At 39.2% G+C, this 23,718-nt stretch overlaps 1 long non-coding RNA gene across 2 annotated transcripts in view; it reads left to right on the top strand.

Annotated features, from left to right (window-relative positions):
- The first annotated feature begins 1,097 nt into the window (after positions 1–1,097).
- LOC134346227 (uncharacterized) overlaps positions 1,098–23,718 on the top strand; it is a 33,852-nt gene continuing 11,231 nt past the window's right edge. Inside the window, exons 1-3 of one of the 2 annotated variants that reach the window (XR_010017874.1) lie at positions 1,098–1,763; positions 2,150–2,319; positions 6,729–6,918. This is a non-coding gene — a long non-coding RNA (uncharacterized LOC134346227). The remainder of the gene's footprint in view (positions 1,764–2,149; positions 2,320–6,728; positions 6,919–23,718) is intronic. The other variant, XR_010017873.1, reaches the window with a different exon arrangement.

The following is a 23,718-nucleotide window of genomic DNA, read 5'->3' as shown; positions in this document are numbered from 1 at the left end:
GGACGTTAAAAGTTCTATATCCAATTTCAATGACTGAACATCTCAACTGCCAGAAAAAAATCTTCTTTTGTTTGTTTTTTTTTGTCCGCCTATTTTTCAGGATACATGCATTATTGGCATAGCCAAAATTTATTGCTCATCACCTATCAGTCACGCGAAGGTAGTAGTGTGCTTCCTTTTGTGACATACATTCCAGTGGAGGGAACACTCAGTTGTTGCAAATTCACTTCATTGAAGCTGGCCCAGAAAATTGGAAGGGATAGAGAAGGCTCTGCTCTACCTCATGCAGCTTTCTATGAGTTTTTCATGTTCATTTATTAACACCAAGAACATGTCAGGCATGCCAGCAGTAGATCCAGATGGACTTGACAGCAGAATGAAAACATTCTGGAAGGCAAGGTTCAAACATGAAGTGCCATCTCTCCATGTCCTTGCTGGAACTGATACCAGTTTAGGCACAGGAATATGCAATGTGTGCTGATCAGTATTCAGACTTGCTTGCTTTAAGCCATTGGCCAAAGTGAAGCAGAAGGTCACCAGTGTAAGCTTCAGCAAGGTAATTACTTCTGTTGCCACTCACCTTTAATATGGTAATAACCCGTCCTTCAGGAAATCAGCTAAAAACACAACAGTCTGCATATATTGGCAGATACTACACCTACTATAATTCTGGTTGAATTTCAACCCTCCCATGTTTTTTTCTTAGAACCATGAAACTGTTTGCTTAACAATGTCATTATCAATTGACACCAGTATTAAGTTGGATAATGCAGGAAACACTCAAGTTGCATTTCTTTTAGTGATAAGAGAGTACAATATGTGGAATGTATAGTATAATCAAATGTCAAAGTAGTTGTCAGAAAATTAGTTGTGCTTTTTGCCCTTGTCTGAATATTTCTCACACTGTGAAAATCTGAGTTCAGGCTTAGTAAATGGGTTCAGAACAAAATCATGATCTAATCCACCACTACTTACCAGTCATGCAAGTGAGAGAATACTGACAATTTTTGTTTGGAGTGATTATAGAACAGTCATGGAAGACACATGGAACAGTTCAGCAGAACAGGAGCAGGCTCTTTGGTTTATGTTACAGTATCCACATTAACCATGATGCCAAATTAAGCTAGTTTCTTCTGCCTGAACATGGTCCACATCATTCCATTCTCCGCCTATTCATCTAACTATCTAAAAGCCCCTTATGATTAATCCGAAGATCCAGTAACAAATAGGTAACCTTTGAATAATTAGTGAAGATAATTTTTATTTACTGGCATGGGACTTAAAACAACTGATGAACAACCTTGATAAGTTGCTGATGATATGGTGAAAGCAGAGAAGTTACATAATTTTAACCTTGTGGTGATGACGGTGACGTGCTTCTAATTTGTGGATGGTGTTTGGTGTGAAGAAACTAGGTAGTGGCACCTGCTGCCCTTGCCTTCCTAGACAAAAGAGGTCAAGAATTTAGGAGGTGCCAGCAAAGAAACCTTGGCCTTTTACAGATAGTGGAACAGGTGTTATAGTCATGGACAGAATAAGCCTTTGCATATTGTAATCACTGTGCTTTGCTTGCTAGTGGGAATCCAGTAATTGAAGTGTTAATCACCAGAATCAAATCAAACAGCAAGATATGTCCTGCTGCAGCATATAAAAATTACGCTGTTTCCCTGACAGAGGATAATGAGTCATCAGAATTGCTACAGGAAAGTGAAGTTATGCAACCCTGACCAGTTTGTGCCGTAGATCAGTGGAATTTTTAGAAGGTAACAGTTTTTGTTCTTCTGCTGCGGTTCTTGATTGCATACACCTGTTGGACTCGAGAGATTTTGCAATTAAAGGGAAGCTGTGTTTTTTCCTGAAAGCTGCTGAAAAGTTAAACCACAGCAAACCCAACAGTTAGCAGTTGGCGGAGAAATGTTTCATAACAGTAAATAACGTTTAAGCATTTTAAGCAGTTATTATAAGATCTGGCAAATTCACTGCTCATAACAGTTAATTTCACCCAATAACTATCAATGGAATTAAATTTCCCTTACACTGAAAACACTTTCATTGAAGAAAAGTTTAATTATTACTGTAAAAGTGAAAGAGTACTCATTTACAACTGGATGCTAGCTGAGTTTAAGAAGATTTTTTTTACTGTTTTCAGATGCTAAAATATTCCCAACCCTATACAACTTCTGTGATAGTTCCATTGATCAGTGGCCTCATATCTGCGAGTCAGGGCCCCAGTGTTTGCAAGTTGGTGGCCTGATGTCTGCATATCTGCATGCCAGCGGCCTGATGTCTGTGAGTCTGCGAGCTAGTGGTCTAATGCTGGTGAGTCTGTGATTCTGCGAGTCAGGGGCCCGAGGTCTGTGAGCTGGAAGCCTGATGTCTGCCAGTCTGTGAGCCTGGGCCTATCCTGAGACTGGGGGCCTGTCTGTGTGTGTGTGAGTGGGTGGGTAGGTGGTGGTGGGGCAAGGAGCTTCGTTTGCTGCTGTTGTTCCTTGTGCTGCTCTGCTGAACATTGTGGGCATCATGTTTTGGCATCAGAACGTGTACAACACTTGCGGGCTTGCCATCAGTACATCCTTAGGTTGTGTTGGTTCACTGTATATTTCACTGTATGTCTCCATATACATATCATAAGTAAATGAATCTGAATTTAAGCTATTTTTTCTCATAAAACAGGCAATTCTCCTTAAATGTCACAAACTTACAACTCATGATATTAATGTCAAATTTCCTTGCTCTGTGAAAGCGCTGTCATTAATGAGTATGCTGAAAATTTGATTTCTGTATGCAGCCAATGTAATCTTACTTGTGATCGAGGAATGCTCCTAACAAGCAGTGAGATCTGGATAGTGGAAAATTGATTCCACGATTGCTTTCGGAATAGATAACCTTCAGCATTGATCTGCACAACACTTGTTAAGCATTGTAGAGACTTATCAAGCCAGTTTATTTTGTTTTAGGACCGGTCCTACTTTGATATTTTACCAGTTGGCTATTGAGAATAGTTGGATTCCAAGTACAATAAGCAGATAGGAAAAGTGTCTTTCTTCCATGTGAAGTCCCTTTTTTTAACTTTACATAACCTTCATCTTTTATGTCCATACAATCCAGACCATGGCTCTTCAAGGACAATAGGATCTATGCAAGGATGGAATAGTACTTTAGGAAGAAGTATTCAGAAAATTATTTATTTACTATTAATACCCCAGTGAACTTTTTCACCTTATGCATCTCCTATCTAAACGTCTGCTGACTGCTTTAAGCCTGTAATACATTTACTCTAACAACATAAACATATTTAGAAAGACAAGAGATTCTGCAGATACTGGGAATCCAAAGCAACAAAAAACAGAATGCGAAAGAAACTTAGCAGGTCAGGCAGCATCCATGGAAATGGATACACAGTTGAAGTTTCGGGCTGAGACGTTCCTTGGGACCGGAAAGGAAGGGGAGGATGCCAGAATACAAAGGTGGGAGGAGGGCAAGGAGGGCAGTGAGAAGGTGGTGGGTGAAGCCAGGTGGGTAGGAAAGGTAAAAAGCTGGAGAGGAAGGAATCTGATAGAAGAGGTGAATGGATTATAGGAAAACGTAAAGGAGGAGGGGAACGAGGAGGAGGTGATGGGTAGGTGAGAAGTAAGAGGCCTGAGTAAACTAAAAGGTTACTTTAGCCTTTAACAAATAGATTTAGGCCACCACCAAGATACCAGATATGTACATTTAAATGTTAGGATAGGGTTTTCGGCTTCCATCAATGATTTGGAATTAATTAGTGCACCATTCATTGAAATCTCATTATTGTGAGCAAAGTTAAATTGCCAAACTTATGCTGCTCCTTATAAAATCTGTGTGCTTGTCTGATGCCACCCAGTAAAATATAAGTTTACGTGGAATAGCTAAGTGAAGCTTACTTGTAAAGTGATAAAAAAGATCAATTTTTTTTATACTCTGGAGGACCTGAGTTATAAGGATAGATTGAATAAGTTAGGACTTAATCCTTGGGATGTAAAAGATTGAGAGGAGATTTGATAGAGGGTTACAAAATAATGATGGATATAGATAGGGTAAATGCAAGCAGGCTTTTTCCACTGGGGTTGTGGGGGACTACAACTAGAGGTCATGGGATAAGGGTGAAAGATGAAAAGTTTCAGGGGAACATGAGGGAAATCTTCTTCTCTCAGAGGGTCATGAAAGTGTGAAATGGGATGCCAGTGCAAGTGGTTCATGCGAGTTCGATTTCAACGTTTCAGAGAAGTTTGAATAGGTACATGGATGGTAGGGGTATAGAGAGCTATGGTTCCAGTGCAGGTTGACGGGAGTAGGCAGCTTAAATGGTTTGGCATGGACAAGTTGGGTTGAAGGACTTGTTTCTCTGCTGTACTTTTTCTATGACTCTATGACTCTAAATGTGAAACATAAGGCATTGTGTGAGTGGAATAACCACAATGACATAGAAAGTATAAAATAAACCAATATTTCAGTCCTATCAATAAATTACACAGAATTACCTATAATCTGCAAACATCTTAACTCACATTCACTACATAAGTACAGCATATCTTGACAAATGCTATATGGTGAACAGTGACAGAAAAGATGTGAAGAGTTTACTTCTGATTTACAATAGATCACCTACATTTAACTCTCAAAGTGGAAGCTGACCGGATGGACTATACTGGGATAAGCTTTTCTGACTGCTGTGGTATTGTTCTCCTCATGAAGAGCAGTAATATAGAATCTTTCGCGCAGCAAATCGATTAAGTTAATTAATTATTGGAAGTGAGCTTTGCAGATCATGCCATAGTCTTCTTCAATTGCTGTTGAGTAAGACAGAGTGCTTCATTCTTCAATTACAATCAACTAACCTAAGCTATGACTTACAACTTCTTTTATCCAACCTAGTCTTTATATGAAGGGAGTCTTTCCAAATCCGCTGTACCAAGTTCTATGTACAGTAACATTATAATTAACTAATATGTTACTTGTAACCTTGAGGCCTGCACTAAAGATTTGGAGACTTGAGTCCTTCAGAGAGCATTGACAAATCTGCAGGTGAATTTAAATTATATTAATTAAGTAACATGGAATAAAAATAGCAAATATGGTAATATAAACCTGACTCATTCACCAATGTTCTTCAAGGAAATAAATCTGATGTTTTTATATGCAACTTTAGACACACTAGTGTGGGTAATTCTTAATTGCCACCTGGCAAGCTATTCAGCGTACTGATGGTTAGAGTAAGGGAATGAGGATTGGACTTATAATTGTTCCCACATACTGGAAAAAAAATTATTAAAAAATTACCATCTTGCTACTGTTAGAGCATCTACACAATCAACTGACTATGTTCCATTTTTAATTTATCTTTAAATGGAACAAACTCCCAGAGACGGAGACATAAATATTTGCAAATATTATTCAATGCATATCATTAGCTTTCAAATGTAAGGAGAGACATTTGTTTTGAGATCAGCCAAGATCTGTTCATTCTTTTGCAGATAATTTACAGTATTCAGCCATGTTGTCAAAGTTATATACAAATCTGACAGTTTAAATAGTATGATTGGGCAGAAAAATAAGAATTAAATAAAACCCTCTCTGATTACAATGTTTTAACTTCCCTACATTACATGTGTCTGAAGTTATATGAAGCAAATAAGAAAAAGTCAATCATGCTATTATCTAATAAATTCAATCAGACAATTGAGCAAGAAAATTACTTAAAATATTTAGCTTTTTATTATCACTCTATCTGAATTGAATTTAAATTCGGTATCAAAATTAATTGGAACACAAATGTGTAAGCTGAACAAGTTTTTGCTTTAATTTAAAATAGCCAATGGGTTTACAATTTTTACATGATTTTTTGGTAAAGCAAAGATTATTTTTGCATTGTTTTGCATCAGTTACAGAGTAATGAGAGATACAGTGTGGAAACAGGTCCCTCAGCCCACTGAATCTACACCGACTATCAACCGCCCTACTGCTACATAAACAAAATGTTTAAAAATTTTCCTTACTTTTTCATGAACTCCCACAAAAATTCTGCCACTCACCCACACACCAGGAGCAATTTAACCTATCAATCTGCACGTTGTTTGGATGTGGCGCAAAACCAGAACATCTGAAGGAAACACATGCAGTCACGGAGAGAACGTGTAAATTCCACGCAGTCAGCACCTAAGGTCAGGGCTGAACTTTGGTCTCTGGAGCTGTGAGACATCAACTTTACCAGCTGTGCCACTGAGCCAACTCACTTACTTTAGGTTTAAGCATTTTGGGTAAGACTCCAGTGTGTGACTATCATGCTGCCGCAGTTGCAAATTCTTGTAAGATCAGATCTATGCTTTGGCCATTGGCAGGGCTGTGGATAGGGAGTACACGTGTTTGGCAGTGATCCTACGCTAGCAGAAGCTAGTCCGGCAGAGATCCTGCTTTGAATAATTAAACTGTATTAGATCATTGGATGATCTATTTGTCCCAGTATCTCTTCTACTTTTTCAACTAACAAAGGCTTTGGGGTTCGAGAATAACCAGCTTCCTCTCCACTTCTATATGTTGTAAGGTGGCTGAAGGGTCCTGTGCGGGATACACTGACTTTGCTATAGGTAGGGAGGGTGGAGACTGACAAGACAGGTGGCTTGCTTAAAGTCATCTACATTCTTTTGGCTGTTTGTATGTGGCATTTACAACCTCCTATCAAAGAGACTTAATGCCCTTCCATTTTGCAGCAGTAAAAGTCTGGGACTCACATGAGTGTTGTGACTGTGAATGAAGTCACCGGAGAGACAGTGAAGCTGGTGGATATAGAAGTCTTTATTCGGCAAAATGAACAGCAGGCACCATATTTGTGATACTTTTGGAAGAAGAGGCCTGTCGGACCCAATATTCCATCACGTTTTTATCTGCTAAAGGTCAAAGGTAACAGCAGGGCAATTCTATAGTTACAATGTATCTAGAATGCTTCCTTTAAATTACATGTAATTTTCAAGCACCTCTATCTTCACATCAACACTCCAGACACCCAAAATGGATGTTAATTCCCACTGACTCTGGGCTGCAGTCATTCATACACAGGCATCTGAGGTCAAATGGAGTGTACCTTTGTTTGCAAAATGCAGCTCCAGGAAGACCATTGTTCAGGGGTACACATTAAATTCAATCTACAATCCATGGTCAGGTCTGAAGGCTGGCTGCTGTTGAAATCAGTATTTGCAATATACCCTAACTCCGGAATATGCCTGATCAATGAGTAAGCAAGAAGCATACATCAAAGTTGCTGGTGAACGCAGCAGGCCAAGCAGCATCTATAGGAAGAGGCGCAGTCGACGTTTCAGGCCGAGACCCTTCGTCAGGACTAACTGAAGGAAGAGTGAGTAAGGGATTTGAAAGCTGGAGGGGGAGAGGGAGATGCAAAATGATAGGAGAAGACAGGAGGGGGAGGGATAGAGCCGAGAGCTGGACAGGTGATAGGCAAAAGGGGATACGAGAGGATCATGGGACAGGAGGTCCGGGAAGAAAGACGGGGGGGGGTGACCCAGAGGATGGGCAAGAGGTATATTCAGAGGGACAGAGGGAGAAAAAGGAGAGTGAGAGAAAGAATGTGTGCATAAAAATGAGTAACAGCTGGGGTACGAGGGGGAGGTGGGGCCTAGCGGAAGTTAGAGAAGTCAATGTTCATTGCATCTCCCCCTCCCCCTCCAGCTTTCAAATCCCTTACTCACTCTTCCTTCAGTTAGTCCTGACGAAGGGTCTCGGCCTGAAACGTCGACTGCGCCTCTTCCTATAGATGCTGCTTGGCCTGCTGCGTTCACCAGCAACTTTGATGTATGTTGCTTGAATTTCCAGCATCTGCAGAATTCCTGTTGTTAGTAAGCAAGAAGGTTATCTTTTTCAAAGAGGTTTTGAATATGCCATTTAAGCATTTTCTTTGTTCTTCTGAAATCTCCCGCCATGTATTGGGTGCCTGGTTTCAGGTATGTGAACAATGTGCTTCATCTATCAGAGTGCAATCAGAGCTTTGCTGACAGAGACAACGGCCTGGAAGAGGATTCTGACCTTGGCTTGTCCACGCTCTCAGTAGATTAGACAGCAAAGACAGCTTGGTGGTACTTCTCCCGGTTGCTCAAGATTAATTACCCCAGCCCTGTTACATTAATATGGAAGTTCCACTGGGTCAATCATCTTTCTCTGTTACGTCGATGACTTTCCCTTCCGTCATAAGCTCAGAAATGGATATGATGAATGATGATGTTCAGTACTGTGGAAAAGTCTCAGGCACATATATATATATATAGCTAGGATGTTTGCACAATACTGTATTTATCAAAGTGGAGACGAGAGCAAGTTTGTAAATCTGGCGGGGACAACGGATGTTGGGAAATGGTGAGAGTGGAGCACTGCTGGAGGAGTCTGGGACAGTTGGCAGAGTAGGATTGCAGGGCTGGATGGGCAGGGGGTGGGTTGCGGGGTTGGCGCCATTTGCAGACACACCCAGCCCTGAGATATCAGGCAAGAGCATTTGATTCTAATGGTTTATAGATCATTACAGAATGTCTTTTTGGTGCTTCCTCCTCCCTCCCCTCTCCCTTCCTCTTTTCCCAACCATAATTCCCCCTCTCTCTCCCTTCTTTCTCTCAGTCCACAGCAGAGACCCATATCAGAATCAGGTTTATCATCACTCAGATATGTCAGGAAATTATTTTGTTTTCATGGCAACAGTGCATTGCAATACATAAAATTACTACAATACTGTGTAAAAGTCTTGGGGACCCTAGCTACTGTATATATAAGACTTTTGCACAGTGCTGTAAATCTAGTTGAAATTCAGAGACACGAGAGATTGCAGATATTAGATCAATCCAGATGAAGCATCTCAACCGAAAACGCTGACTGAATATTTCCCTCTATAGATAATGAAGACCTGCTGAGTTCCTTCAGAGTCTTGTGTATCACTCTATTGGAAATTCCTTACAGTTTGAACTAAACTGCAACAGTGTCTATACCATGTGTTGGCTTGTGCTGATATGGCAATTAGCATTCAGATTACAAAAATGGCAGACAATGATCATCTCTACCAGGAGATGGTCTAACCACACACACTCAACATTGATCGATATTACCATTACTCAGTCCCCTACCAGCAACTTTCTAGGGGTTAGTACCGACCAGAAACACTGAGCTAGTCACAAAATTACTGTGGCCACAAAAACAGGCCAGAGGCTGGAGATTCTATAATAAGTGACTCACTTTTTGACATCTGTTTAATGCACAATCAGGAGTGTGATGAAATCTTCTGCACTTAACTGGTTGAATGTAGCTCCAATAGTGACTTTACAGCAGTGCTAAGAACATGAAGAATGGGGGGGAAAAAAAGAATGTGTGTCCATCTAGGTTGTCCGACAGTGGCTATATTTCAGTAGAAGTGTGAGAAAATTTGTTACATCACCAAAACACTTAAAAATTTCTACAGACATACCATGGAGAACATTCTATCTGGCTGCATCATCATCTGGTATGGGGGTGGGGGGATGGTCTACTGCACAGAGTCGAAGCAAGCTGCAGAATGTTGTAAACTTAGTCAGCTCTATCATTAGCACTAGTCTCCGTAGTATCCAGGACATCTTCAAGGAGTGATGCCACAAAATGGCAGCGTCATTCACTAAGGATCCCCATCGCCCAGGTCATGCCTTGTTTTCATTGTTACCATCAGGAAGGACGTAAAGGAGCTTGAAGGCACACACTCAGCGATTCAGGTTTCCTCTCCTCTGCTATCGGGTTTCTGAACATTGAACCCATGAACACACCCTCACTACTTTTTTAGTTCTATTTTTGCAATACTTATTTAATTTGCCGGTGATATTAAACCTGATTCTGATTCTGATCTCTGAAGCAGAGAGGAGATCACAATAGCTTGGTTAACTATGACCTTAATGTTGGTTTTGAAGTATTGATCTTTAAACATCTTTCCTTCAGTCAGAGGATTGGGCAGATGCCCTGAAAACAATGGTGAACTTCATTAGCAATAGTTACCTTGGTTAAGAAGTTGTTACCAACTTGTGGGAAGTGATCTACTCTTCCAAGGTGTTTTTTATTTTGTGGATATTAATTGTTGGAGTTTGGCTTGTGTGATTAGTGTAGGTTGGTAGAGGATCTCTGTCCTTCAAATATTTAATGAAATGTTTATCCTCATGTTTCATTGAAAATCAATAACAACCTCTTGAATATGTGCACACCTTGCCTGCGTGCTGTGATCCTGTGACAGGAACTGGATCTCTTAATTCTGGAATGGAGGGAGGAAGATTGAACAGCTTACATGTACTATAGATAACGTCATTCCAGGGAGAAACTCATTTGAAGTAAGATGTATTAATGCATTGAGGAAGATTGAGACAGATTTACTTTGTTTCATTCTACTGTGGAATAGAGTCTGTGGTGAATTTTTTCAGTTAGGAACACATCTTGCATGCTATTGATGGCATAGGTAGCAACAAATCTGAGGACAAGTAAAGTTGAGAAGGATCTTTCATCATTCTTTTGAGTTATGAGATTGAAGAAAGCCAGATTCCTTCTGGAGAGGATGCATGGAATAATGATAGCCATAGTGCCTTCAGAAGGATGGAATCCACACTGTACAAGGATCTGTTCTTTAGCCACTGGAAGATGGTGGTTAAAGATGACTCTGGTGATTGCTATCCTGTGGCAGACAGCTAGACACACCTCTATAGTTACTGTAACCAGACAGCACTTTTCTTAAAGACAGTCACAAGTGTCAAAGATCTAAAATACTCTCCACTATTTTTGATAAGCAAACAATACTTGAAACTACTTAAGCAGGGAAATGAAAAACACACAATTTTTTGCTTCAGTGGTGAAGATAATTTTCATGAAATCCTCAGAAAACAATAACCTGATACTTAGCATAAATGACTGAGGGTTGGAAGTTGAAGCTCTAGTTGTGAGATTTGAGCATATTAATCCAGGCTGTCTACTTGGTACAGTGTTTGTTCGAAGCAGCATTATAGGAAGTCCTTTCGGTGGATATAATAGATCTTGTGGTAGGGAGTTTTCTTGATATCCTGGTCAGTATTTACTGCTGAACTGGATCATCTGGCCATGCATCTTACCTGCTGCATACAATTTGTCTGCCACATTTTCCCCAAAGTACCTTAGTTTATTGCCTTTTGAAGAGTCACTTCAAAGAGTCCTTGGGCCGAGGTAGATATTGCACAAGTCTGAACATCTTTGTTTTCTTTGCTATCATTTGTTAGGGTCACAATAAATATTTAATTTTCAGTACTAATGAAAAGTAAAATCAGTCAGAGATGAGCTCTTGAATACTGTCAATGTCATTCCAGTCATTTCCTCAGAAACTATATTTGAGTAATGCAGGGAAGGTCTTCTTCCTCAGTTAGTTTTCCTTCCTTCATCAACAACTAATCTCTGAAGTGAAGCAAATCACATTTGTGACCAAACGCCAATCACTATCCTCTAAACACGAGTAAGTTATTAATAACCTTTGGGTCAATTAGCATAACACACTTCCTTGAATATCTCTTGCTTAATCTGATGTTGATGAGCTTAAGGCCAGTTACTTTCATGCTTGTGGAACTTTTCTAAGATATTTGAAGAAAACTGACCCTCAGTAATATATTTCATTTGTCTAAAGTCAATTCACTATCTTCAGACAAATTTTTCCTTGTATGATCGAAAGGAATTAACTGTATTTATTTGCTTGCAAACAATTCATGTAGTTTATGTAAGCACTACATATGTATATGACAGTAAATAAGAAAGAAAGAAAAAATGATTCTTATTTACTGTTGTGTACAGTATAGTTAAAAATATGTGCCATAATATTATTATAGTTTATTGAAAGGGTATCTTTGAATAATTTTGAGAAACATCTGCATATTTCCAGATTGTGGTAACTAAAATATTTGCAATATCAATAAGATTCTTGTAAACTGAGTGTAGACCTGTATCTCTAGGAAGAGGTGCAGTCGACGTTTCAGGCCGAGACCCTTCGTCAGGACTAACTGAAGGAAGAGTGAGTAAGGGATTTGAAAGTGGGAGGGGGTCCCCTCTTCCTAGAGATGCTGCCTGGCCTGCTGCGTTCACCAGCAACTTTTATGTGTGTTGCTTGAATTTCCAGCATCTGCAGAATTCCTGTTGTTTTTGTAGAACTGTATTACCATCCATTAATTAATATACCCTTTTTTTACATAGCACTTGCCCAAGAAACTATTTATCACTGAAAGGTACTTACACAGTTGGGTGCATGGCAAGCCAACAAAATCTCATTCTTAAGCCCTACACATTTAATGTTTACAAAGCAATTTTCTCCATCAGTGCACAATGAACTGTGAAAAAACAGGTAAATGCACCTTTCATGTTGCAGGTTGGGTAGGCTGAGCAATCAAGGAGAAAGAAAGAGGTTGGGATATCAGCAATGCAAGGCTTTGGCCATTCTCTGTTTATTAGTTTGGAGCTTTAAGGAAGATGCGTTTGTTACTTTTGAGAAGCGGGGTGCATACAGGATATTCAAGTAGGACTTAGCATGGACAGTACAATTTTGAGTACAAAAGTGGACCCTATAGCTGGCTTCTAGCACCTGACTCCTTGGGATTTCTTGTTAAGGCAAGTGCATCTTCTCAAAAAAACTAATGAGCGTGAAAGATCTTCTGCACAAGTGGCCATCTGTAGGTCATGCATGTACACATGAAAGTCACAGAAGTCGTGTCCAGACATGTTATGCATATCATTAGATGTCACTGCCAATCTGGGTGCCTACGTCATATGCACAATGTACTATACCTGGAGTAAAAATTCATGGATTTCCCAATTGCCATGGTAAATCCTTGATAGAAGTCAAATTGTTTAGTGCATGAAATGTAGTGCTACTAATTAATTTCTAGTTCTTTTCCCTCGTGCGGAAATTGTGTCATTTAGGCTAAGTTTATTTGCAGCCTTGGTTCAATAAAATCAAAGGGAAAGTGCAGGGTGAATTGAAATCCAACTTTTGGAAGTTTACTTGTTTGTGCTATTGACAATTATTGAGTTAATAGAATAAATCATGACTAAATAATTTTGCTGTTGAGGACAACTGTGCTGAGAGCATCTTTTCAGTTTAAGACAACATTGGGCGTTTCATTGACCCTTTGTTTACACCTGCCAAACTATTACTTTATTCCACATTTACCAGAAACTGCTAATTTTGAAATAGACCTACATAGGATAGTTTTTGTACTCTTAAAAAAGAGAAGCAGTTTACAAAGGTGGAACAGAAGTGGAGAGGATGGAGATGAAATACCATGAATTAAAGTTCACAGTCATATTTCTGTCTTGCAAGGAAAAGCTTTGTAATAATTACTAAAGTAAGTTCAGTGATGCTAGGTATTTCAAAATGCTCTCTGTTGTATCATCTTGTCGACATAGGAAATACGTAGCAGCTCTTAAAAGGTGTGATATACTGACATTTTTTTTTCTTTGGTGGCTAAGTTTTCAAGAGGAACTCTAAGAATTTCCTTTTCAGGTGCACCAATAATAAGGCCAGCTTGCATTTCGAGGCTGTTTGTAACCTTCTCCTGATTTCAATATTTGCACATGGTTCAAGGAGATAATTGATTCCAAGTGCAACGTCTGAAAATTCTCCTAGGATTTCCTTATGACATAGCATGAATGTGAATTTATTTGTATCATGGATTTAAAAGATTGCACATTTGCTACCAAAAACCTCTATAGATGTGTGGTGAGCATATACTGACAGGCTGCATCATGGTTTGGTATGGAAACACCAATGTCCTTTTATGGAAAAGCCTACAAAAAGTAATGGCTATGGCTAGTCCATCATAGGTAAAGCTTTCCCTCCACTAAGCATATCTACATGGAGCACTGTTGCAGTAAAGCAGCATTCATCATCAAGGAAACTCCACTATTCAGGCCATGCTCACTTGTCATGGCCAACATCTAGAAGAAGGTACAGGAGCCTCAGGACCTGCACTACAAGGTTCAGGAAGAGTTATTACTACCCTTCAAGTATCAAGCTCTTGAACTGGAGTGGATAACTTCACTCAACTTCATCCCAACACTGAACTGGTCTCACTTTTAACTACTCTTCATTTAATGCTGCTGATATTTATTGCATATTTATTTATTATTATTATTATTATTAATTCTTTCTTTTCGTTCTTTTTAAATTTGCACAGTTAATTGTTTCTATTTGTACATTGGTTGTTGTCCGCCTTGTTGTGAGTGGTGTTTCATTGATTCTACTATGTATATTGTGTTTACCGTGATTGCCTGCAAGAAAAGGAATCTCGGGTTTGTATATGGTAACATATATGTACTTTAATAATAAATTTACTTCAAACTCTGAATGGGTGAAAAAAAACAAGACATTCACAACATAAACCTTGAGTTTGGCAGCTTGAACTCAGTTGCAAACTACTACTAACTCTTGGAAACTATATGGTTTCCATTCAAAGAACATCATACCCTATAATCAGATCCTATAGATATATGAAACACAATAATCTTTTATTAATGTTAATGTGTGTAAACCAGCAATCTTACTCTTTCAAATCTAAAGACCAGCTTCTGTTTTTTTGCCAAATCATTCGACCAAAACGGGTTTCTCTCCCTTGAATTATTTCTCAGATCACTTCTTGAAGTAATATCACTTGAACCATAACTGTTTATTGTGATCTATATTTAGTTAAAATGGTTAAATGACATAATTTTCCAGAATAATTGCTTCACTGAGTAGTATAACATATCATTCCCCAAAATACTTGAACCATTTCACAAATTTTGAATGAATTTTCTAACACAGATTAACAACACAATTATTTTGTATATGTTTTGTCTACCAGAACAGCATTTCTACAACGAAGTTTAACGTCCACCTTAACAGATGGACGTTTCATTTGAAGGAAAGCCCCTTCAGCAGTGTAACACCTTTCCGGAAGTGTGTTGGAGGATCTACTTACCTTATACCCCCTAGTTCAAACTACAACATTCTGACTCAAGCTGCCACTGCAAGATACAATAGGAAAACTGTCATATCAAAACATCATGTTAGACTTAGTGCTATAATCTTTTATTTCTTAAGAAAATTATGAATTTTATACTTTTTGATTTGAAAGATGAATGGCCCTTAGAATTCAGAATATTGAATTACTCGTTGCGCAGCTAAGGAAGGATTAAGTACGGCAAAGGGTTACCTTTACACTGACTTTGCATTAACTATATTTTTGTGTGACTGTCCACAAATTTCCCGTCATAATTGCATACTTCTAAAGAGGGAAGTATAATCTGGTCAGGTATTCATATTCTTATTTTAGTTTTTGTGTCAACCTTTGGGTGAAGAACAAATACTATGTTTTATGATGAGATTTGCAACACTTATGTACAGTATCTCTTGAAATCATTTTAATCCTGCTGGAAGACATCTGATCCCTGATTGTCCAGATCGAGGGCACTTAAATCTATTGTGGTAAAATTCACATTAATTTCTCGAATGCCCGAGTGAAAATGCATACATCTGTTTTCCCAAGTGATACTGGATGGGCTGATAGGCCTTTGGGGCATAAATGTCTGCATCTGATCCCTATAAGTATAGTGGTATCTGTATCCATCCTCTGCAGGTATCAATGACAGAATGTGTTCCTGTTTCCTGGCAAAGGAAGGTTGTGTCTCTTCTCTCTAGAGGGGGGTCTAATAAAACTTGCATGCTGTCCTTTGAGACCAGAGTTAAAAATTCCTTTTTGTTTTTGGAAACACCTAAATCTTGCAGATTCCCAGGTTATTTATCTCATGATACTGGTAAGCAGTATACCTAAAAGCATGGAAATAAAAGATACAAACATGCTTTTATTCTGATTTTTGAATGTTCTGTTTTTCTAAGATCTGAAATGCAATTCGGTTTCAGTGGAAGAAACAGCATTTCATTTACCACTTGTTTATAGACTCACCTTACTAATGGATGGCCTTAAGAAATATGGGAAAGACAATTTTAGTAACGTACCAGTAAAACTGCAACCTTGGCGTACTTCAAGTAACCCAAGACGGCTGTAAAATCCAGGAATCTGAAAACAAACCTTTAGTAATCCTTATTTCCAAGAAATCTGCATTATTACTGTATAGACCTAATACCAGCCAGGAGTGATGAACGACAGGCAGGTAATACAACAGACAACTTCATTTGAACAACATCGATTTGAGATTTGATCACTTGAAATTTCTGTGACCAATTAATCATGGCCAATAGTTGGTTATTGATCAATTAATCAATACACATTTCTTACCTTTCCCAGTGCGCCATTAACTCATTTTATTTTCATGTGTTAATTAACATTATGGGTGAATTCATAGGTAATTATAGCACTCCATTATGGCTGCTAATATTTTCATATTCTTGCCATGTAGCATAGATTAAAATTGGATCAATACAGCAGAAAGTAAACACAAACACAGGAAAGTGACAAAATTTAATGAAGTCTATTGCTATCAGATATTTGATTTTGTAGTAGAAATGTCAATTATGATTTTTCTTTTTCCTACTTTGTTAAAATAATGCTTTTTCACTGTTGCCTCAAGCCTTTCATATTTTATTTTGTAAGTGGTAAGACACATGCTTTTTAACCCCATATCATGCACCCACTTTTATATTTTTAAGTTTAATCAAATAAAAATAAAGTCAGACAAGAGAAGTAGGGAATGAAACTGGGAAAGCGGGATTGAAAACGTAGCAATTGATAAACACGGGAATTTAAATCTGGAACAACACACGCAGAATGCTGGAGAAGCTCAGCAGGTCAGGCAGTATCTACGGACAGGAATAAACAGTCGACGTTTCAGGCTGAGACCCTTCACCAGTACTGGAAAGGAAGAGAGAGAGAAAAAGCAGAATAAGAAGGTGGGGGAGGGAAGGTGTACAAGGTGGCAGGTGATAGGTGAGACCAGGCGAGGGGGATGGTGGATTGGTGGGGAAGGGGGATGAAGTGAAAAGCCGTGAGGTGCTAGGTAGAAGATGTAAAAGCCTGAAGAAGAAGAAGAAGAAGAAGAAGAAGAAAGAATCTTACAGGAAAGGACAGTGCACCATGGGGGAAAGGGAAGGAGGAGGGGCACCAGAGGGAGGTGATAGCCAGATGGGAAGAAAAGAAGGGGTAAAAGGGGAGCTGGAATGGGGTATAGAAAATGAGAGAAGGGGGAGGGAGAGAAATTACCAGAAGTTAAAGAAATCAATCAATGTTCATGTCACCAGGCTGGGAGCTACCCAGTAGTTTCATGTATATCTGAAAGGATAAAGAATGTGGGTCTCTGGGGAGAGGGTAGAGGAATGATCCCACTTGGATGATTCTTACATTGATCTGGTATGGGCTCCTTGTGCCAAAAAGCCTTTCTCTAATCTGTGCGTCCTTTTGCAAATGTAGCTCTGATGTGATCCTCTGAAGGTGCTGGGAGCAACATTATGCATCTGCCATCAAAATATTGCAAAGTGGCTTTGAGATTTATTTATTTACTGGATGTGGCTAACAGTAGCAAAAGCCTTGTGTTTACCGCCACGCCTAACAGCCCTGGAATGAAGGATCAACTGGTCCATCGTAGAAGGTCATGAAGTGTCTAGTGGGTCTGGAATTACATATAGGCTGGAATGCATAAGGGTGCGGCTTTCTTTCTCTGAAAACATGAGCAAAGCAACTGAGTTCAGATAACGATATGTACTTATTGTGTATACAGTAGGCTTAAACTTTTTTTTACATTTTCATCTGCGCTTTGCTTCTTGATTAAACCAAGAAGAATGCTTATTTTTTTAAATTGACTAAATAATCGGTGCAAAGAATTTTCATATATTGATATTATTGTGTCTGTGGGAACTTCTAGTACCTTCATATATCTCCTTTTATAAGCAAGTTCCTACCCTTCACACCTATCCCTATCTGATTATACTTTCTGAACTCTCCCCAAAGTGCTGGTTATTGTCGGCTTACTTGTCATGGGTTTGGCCAGGATTCTGGCATCTTACCCACGAGACCATTCATCATATGTGGGATTCCAAAGTGTCATTGCTATTGGATTCTCCTGAAGCCCTCCGGGATGCTGCCAATGCTTTGTAATTTTGTTGGCTGTGATTGAAATGCTGGAAACCTCTCAGAGTTATGTTTTAATACTTAAGCAATCCTTGAAATTACTCAAAACAGTAAGGATCTAGTTTCTTAGGGTTTGAGTGAAATGTAAAGGAAAGAGGTAGGGAATGTTAGCAAGAGATGGACAGTTGGGGTTGTCAGGGCAGGTACAATAGATTAGTAACCATGCAATTTTAGACAGGTTTCAGATCTCACTGTCAGGGGGTAATAATTAATGATCAAATGTTAATGTAGATGCTGGGTTGTTGGGCTGTTGATGCTATTAATTCAGCTCAGTGGAGCCAGTCCTGTGCAAGACCTGCCACAGCTGTCACTGAGTTTGCTTAATTATCCTACTGCCTTTAGGCTCTTTTCCCCTTTTTTTAAACTGTGGGACAGCACGGTTTCACTGAAGCAGCAACGTGAGTAGTGCACAGCTTCCTGTGCAGAACTAGGCTACATACACACACTTCTGCCAGAGCATTGAATTGAAACAGTTAAGACTTATTGTATTTAACCCTTTGAATACTCTCTGTAACGTTGACAATAAGAGACTGAATATTTCATTAAGTTTGCACTCCCATCTTCAAAACTATTCATAGAATATCTTTTGCTTACTCTATATATTCTTCTGCATGTGCTTTAATATGAAATTATATCAAAAAGGATTGAATGCTTTCCTAGTGTAGATGATGCATAAACTCTTCTCAGTCCTCCATACGGATACAGGTGTCAATTTTAACTGATGCTTCGATGACAAACTCCGGCATCTTCATCTAGGATTATGCCTAGGCATGTGTAGTCCAATTCTTATTCTCTAGTCAAAAGACAGCACAAAACTACAGCACTGCACCAATGGCTTTTGGGACTGCTTGGTGAAGGAAGCCATTGAAATAAGACTAGAGAGCAAGAGTTTTAACAAAGACGAAGGTCTTGCACTAAGTAAGAACTAGAATATGATTTTAAACAAGGACAGTGGAAACTTGATTGGTTGAGGACTAACCAATCAGGAGGGATGGATGTTGGGAGTACAGTATATATACCACCAGACTAGACGTGCCTACATATCGTCTCTGATAAAGATGGCAGAGTTTGTCATCAAAATTTCAGTTAAAATTGAGACTTGCACCTGGCTGGAAGCCTGAGAAATTGTATCACGTCTGTAAGAAAAATAGTATTGAAATAATGAACTGTTTCATCACATAGGTAAATGGTCTGTATATGAAACTCCAATAATTTTCTTTCCCACTGAAAACATTGTTACTGTTCACTGACAGCCATGAATAATTTCTGGTCCTTCAAATTTTACACTTTTTGACTCTCACTTTATTACTAATTAAGAATGTGTGTTATGATGTTTTTCCATTGATATGTCATAAAAATTGGTTCAACCACGACATATTGTAATGAATAATTTGTTTGCATTTGACATTAGTTTTATTTTAAGTAACAAATTTGCAGAGTTCAAAGCTTTCGAATGGAATACTGTTGAAAACTTTTGCGCAGTATGATACCCCAATCCAATTAAGCAATAATTATATACAATTGGATGGGTCAGCTACATATCCCTGCCAAAGGCAACTGAGGATTAATATCAAATGTAAAATGACACAAGGGTGACTACAACAAACTATGACAAATGTAGCCATCATTTTTGTATCCTTTAATTTGTAAAGGAAAATAAAGAGGTAACTATCATGCATACCACTTGCAATGTTATTTTGCGCTTTCAAAGATTGTTATTCTCCAACAATAACAGTAAAGGATGCAGCACATTTATACTGCCTCACACTTTAGGTAGCAAAATCTCATAATTGCTTGACTCTTAACATCAGCTGTGTAAAATATAGTTATAATAACAAAAAACAACCTTGATGGTTGGGATCTTTATAATGTCATCAAATATAGGTATTCTTTTATGTTTCATTTTAGAGTATGTGGGCATTGCTGCCATCCCTAATTATCTTCGAGTACACAGTGGTGATGGTGGTGAACTCCTCCTTGAACCACAGCCATCTGTTCCAATGATGATACCGCACTTGCTGTTGAGAGGGAATTCTAGGTTTTGATCCAGTGGTAATAGCTATGTGATAATATATTTCTAGTCAGGGTATGTGACTTGGAATGGAGGTTCCAGGTATTGATTTTCTGCTACTAATGTCCTACTAGTGGATGCCACAGACTTGGTAGGCAATTTCAAAGAAGTTTGAGATCCAGATGAACTTTTATGAAGTAATTAACATATTATTGCTTCCAGCATTGAAAACACTCAAAGAGGATGTGTATACATTGCCACACAGGAACTGTGGTGCAGCCACAGAATTTTCAGGACCTCTTCCAGCAGGCTGGCATGGTAGACTAATGGTTAGCACAACGCTTTATAGTAACAGCGAACCAGATTCAATTACTGCTGCTGCCTTTAAGGGATTTGTATGTTCTTCCCATGACAGTGTGGGTTTCCTCCAGGTGCTATGGTTTCCTCCCACAGTCCAAAGACATATAGGTTGGTCGGGTAATTGCTCATTGTAAATTCTCCCGTGATTAGGCTGGGCTTAAATCGGGGGTTGTTGGGTGTCGCGGCTTGAAGGACCAGAAAGGCCTATTCCATGCGGTATTTCGATAATGAATAAATAAATAAATAAAATTTAGAGGAGGTGTTCCTAACCCGGGGTCCATAGACCCCTCGGTTAATGGTAGAGGTCCATGGCATTAAAAAGGTTGGGAACCCCTGCTCTAGAGGAACAATACATTTTTAAGAAATTTGACCCATTTTTCAGCTGAAGCCATTGTAACTCCATGAGTGAAGCACGTGATGAGGAGTGTTAATGCATCTGCACCATATTGCACATGTTAATCCCAGCTCCGCCACACTGAAATCGTGTAGTAATTAAATTTCTTCAAGCGCTGTGTCCAGTGCTTGGAGAAATTTAATTAATTCACTTGTGCAGCCAAGAAAGATAACCCTATCAACTTCCACTAACACCACATATTAGACATTGAGTGCCAATTATGCTCCCTTTGTTTTAAGAACCATGGATTCTGGTAAACTGGACCATCAGTTAATCAGAGCAGCCACTTATTTGCGACAACTCTTAAAGAGCAAAACTTAAATCAAGAAAATAACCCGGATTCCCTTCATTTATTTGGGACACTATGCTGCTTAATTGGGGCAAGAGGCTTTTGCTGAACATTTTCTAACTAGCGTCAGTCAGGTGAATATTGTGCAGCTGTTAGACACTACACCATGCTTAGAGAGAAAAGTTTTAAAATAGCTTCACTTGTGTGTTTGTGTTCAAAAAGCCGTGATTTTTGTCACTGACAGTTGGTAAGTAGTAAGCAGTAAGACAATTCAGAACTGTTTTGCTCACTGCAATTTTAAGTATTCAGGCTTGGAGATACCAGAAATAGCTGGGAGTGAAAATGAAACAATTTCACTACTTCAACAAATTAGGAACAATAAAGAATTTGAAGGCATTGGTAATCATCTTGAATGTTACAATAAATGTGAAGATTTGGAGGATGCAGTCATTGAAAGCAGGTGTCTAAGCTGATCATGTTCACTTACTGTCAATCAAAGAACACGTTAGCATACACTGAATGAATTCCTGCATTGATACCAATTAGGAACTAATGCACAGCTTTAAAATACTGCCGTGTTGACCAATTATTAAAACTTTTTCCAAATAAAATTGCCTATGAGTTGACTCCATTTTTCCCAATGAAGTGATAACAAGAAATCGATTTTTTTTAGGGGTTGATTGAGTATTGCATTCAAAAGTTGATGCTTTTTCCATGTTGTTGCACAAGTAAATATAACTTGAGTGATTTGCTTAATATTTCTAGGGAAGCTAAGTGCCTTATGTTGTTGAGGACCCACAAAATAAAGATCCTGAGGGATAAAAGTTGTGGACACTAATGACTTGACCAGTTTCGGCTTTTCAATGCCTGTGAAGGAATTTGTTTCTTGGAGAGGTGAGAGATAAAGGATCTTCAAAGTACCTCTGAGCAAGCTGTGCAGCTTTTTAAAGTTACTACTAGAAGCCTGGACCTGGCTCAAAATGATCATTCTGCCAAATATACCTGCCATCTGGTTTTCACATGTAGCCAATCGCATTATTAATCCTTGCTAGTGGGTGTAGGTACTGGCCCTGGCATTGGGTTGCTTCTTGCAGAGGCTTTGTAAGAAAGAGGTGGCAGGAAAGTAATTCACAACACTACCTTCTCCAAGATCTAAAGGTATATTTATTTTATTTAGCGGTATAGCTGGAGTAGACCCTTCTAGCCCTTTGAGCCACGCTGACCCCGCAACTCCTGACAAACCCTGATTACTTACTGCCCATTACACTGTTGGCACTTGGGACAGCAATGAAGGTCCTCCATCTCTGTCTATACAGAAGGATCCTTCACTGGTGTTTCTGTGACAGTTGACTTTTTTGACTGGTCAGGGTTGTTAGCTCTGAGCTGAACCCTCGAACCTGGAGGACTGGTGGACCACTCTGAGCCTGGTCCCCATGCATTGATCTGTTCAGCATGGGTGACACTACCAAGAGCCAAGGCCCCGACACCAGCCAGCGCAGCTCTCTGGGTCATTGAGGCACGAAACCTCTAGACCCTATGACAAGGTTTGTGGTGCTCTTGATTAACCCTAATGTAATCATGGGACAATTTACAATGACTAATGAACTTACCTGGTACGACTTCGGATTGTGGGAGGAAACTGGAGGACCCAGCAAAAGCCCATGCATTCCACGGGGAGCACATGCAGAGACTCCCTATGGAAGGGCTGTGGAATTGAACTCCAAACTCCAGAACGCCCCCAGCTGTAAGAGTGTTGTGTTCACCGTTCTGCTACCATGGCACCCTATAGTATAATAGTATAGTACTGCGCAGTAATACTTCTAATTACATTGGGGAATGTCTTGTCCCTGGGCATTATGTTGTGCTAAAACAATGTTGCTTGGGATAAATCCCCAGTTTATGCATAGTTTGTTCTGACACGGAAAATATTTTACATGTTAAATTTTATATTCTGAGTACAACATACTATCCTTAGAGATTCCTCTTATCTCAATATTTACAATTATATTATATTGTACTATAATTCCAAGCAAAGTTACCACTGAACTCCAAATCCTGGGAGTCGATGCCCCCTTCTTCACTTCCTGATCAGCAGACCACAATCAGTAAGGATCGGCAGAAACACCTCCGCCATGATTATTCTAAGTGCTGGTGCTCCACAATAATGCATTTTCAGACCCCTGCTCTACGTTCTGTACACCCACAATTGTGTGGCCAGATTCTGCTCTAACTCCATCAACAAGCTTGCAGATCATGCTGCTATAGTGACCCTTATCACAAATAACGATGAGTCAGAGTGCAGGAAGTAGGCAGGAGGACTTGGCAACATGGTGTTATGACAATAATTTCAACAAAATGATAACAAAAACTAGACATTGACTTCTTGTGGGGGGGGGGGGGCAATGTACATGTTCCTCCTGTCTGTATCAAAGGAGTTGAGGTTGAAATGGTTTCTAGCGGTGAACATCACCAATGGCCTGTTCTGGTCCAACTGCATTGACACGATGACAAGAAA

The sequence above is a fragment of the Mobula hypostoma genome, chromosome 5 (assembly GCF_963921235.1).
Source record: "Mobula hypostoma chromosome 5, sMobHyp1.1, whole genome shotgun sequence".
In the NCBI taxonomy this organism is placed as follows: Eukaryota; Metazoa; Chordata; class Chondrichthyes; order Myliobatiformes; family Myliobatidae; genus Mobula; species Mobula hypostoma.
Note: the sequence above shows the minus strand (reverse complement) of the source record. Positions and strands in the feature narration are given on the sequence as shown.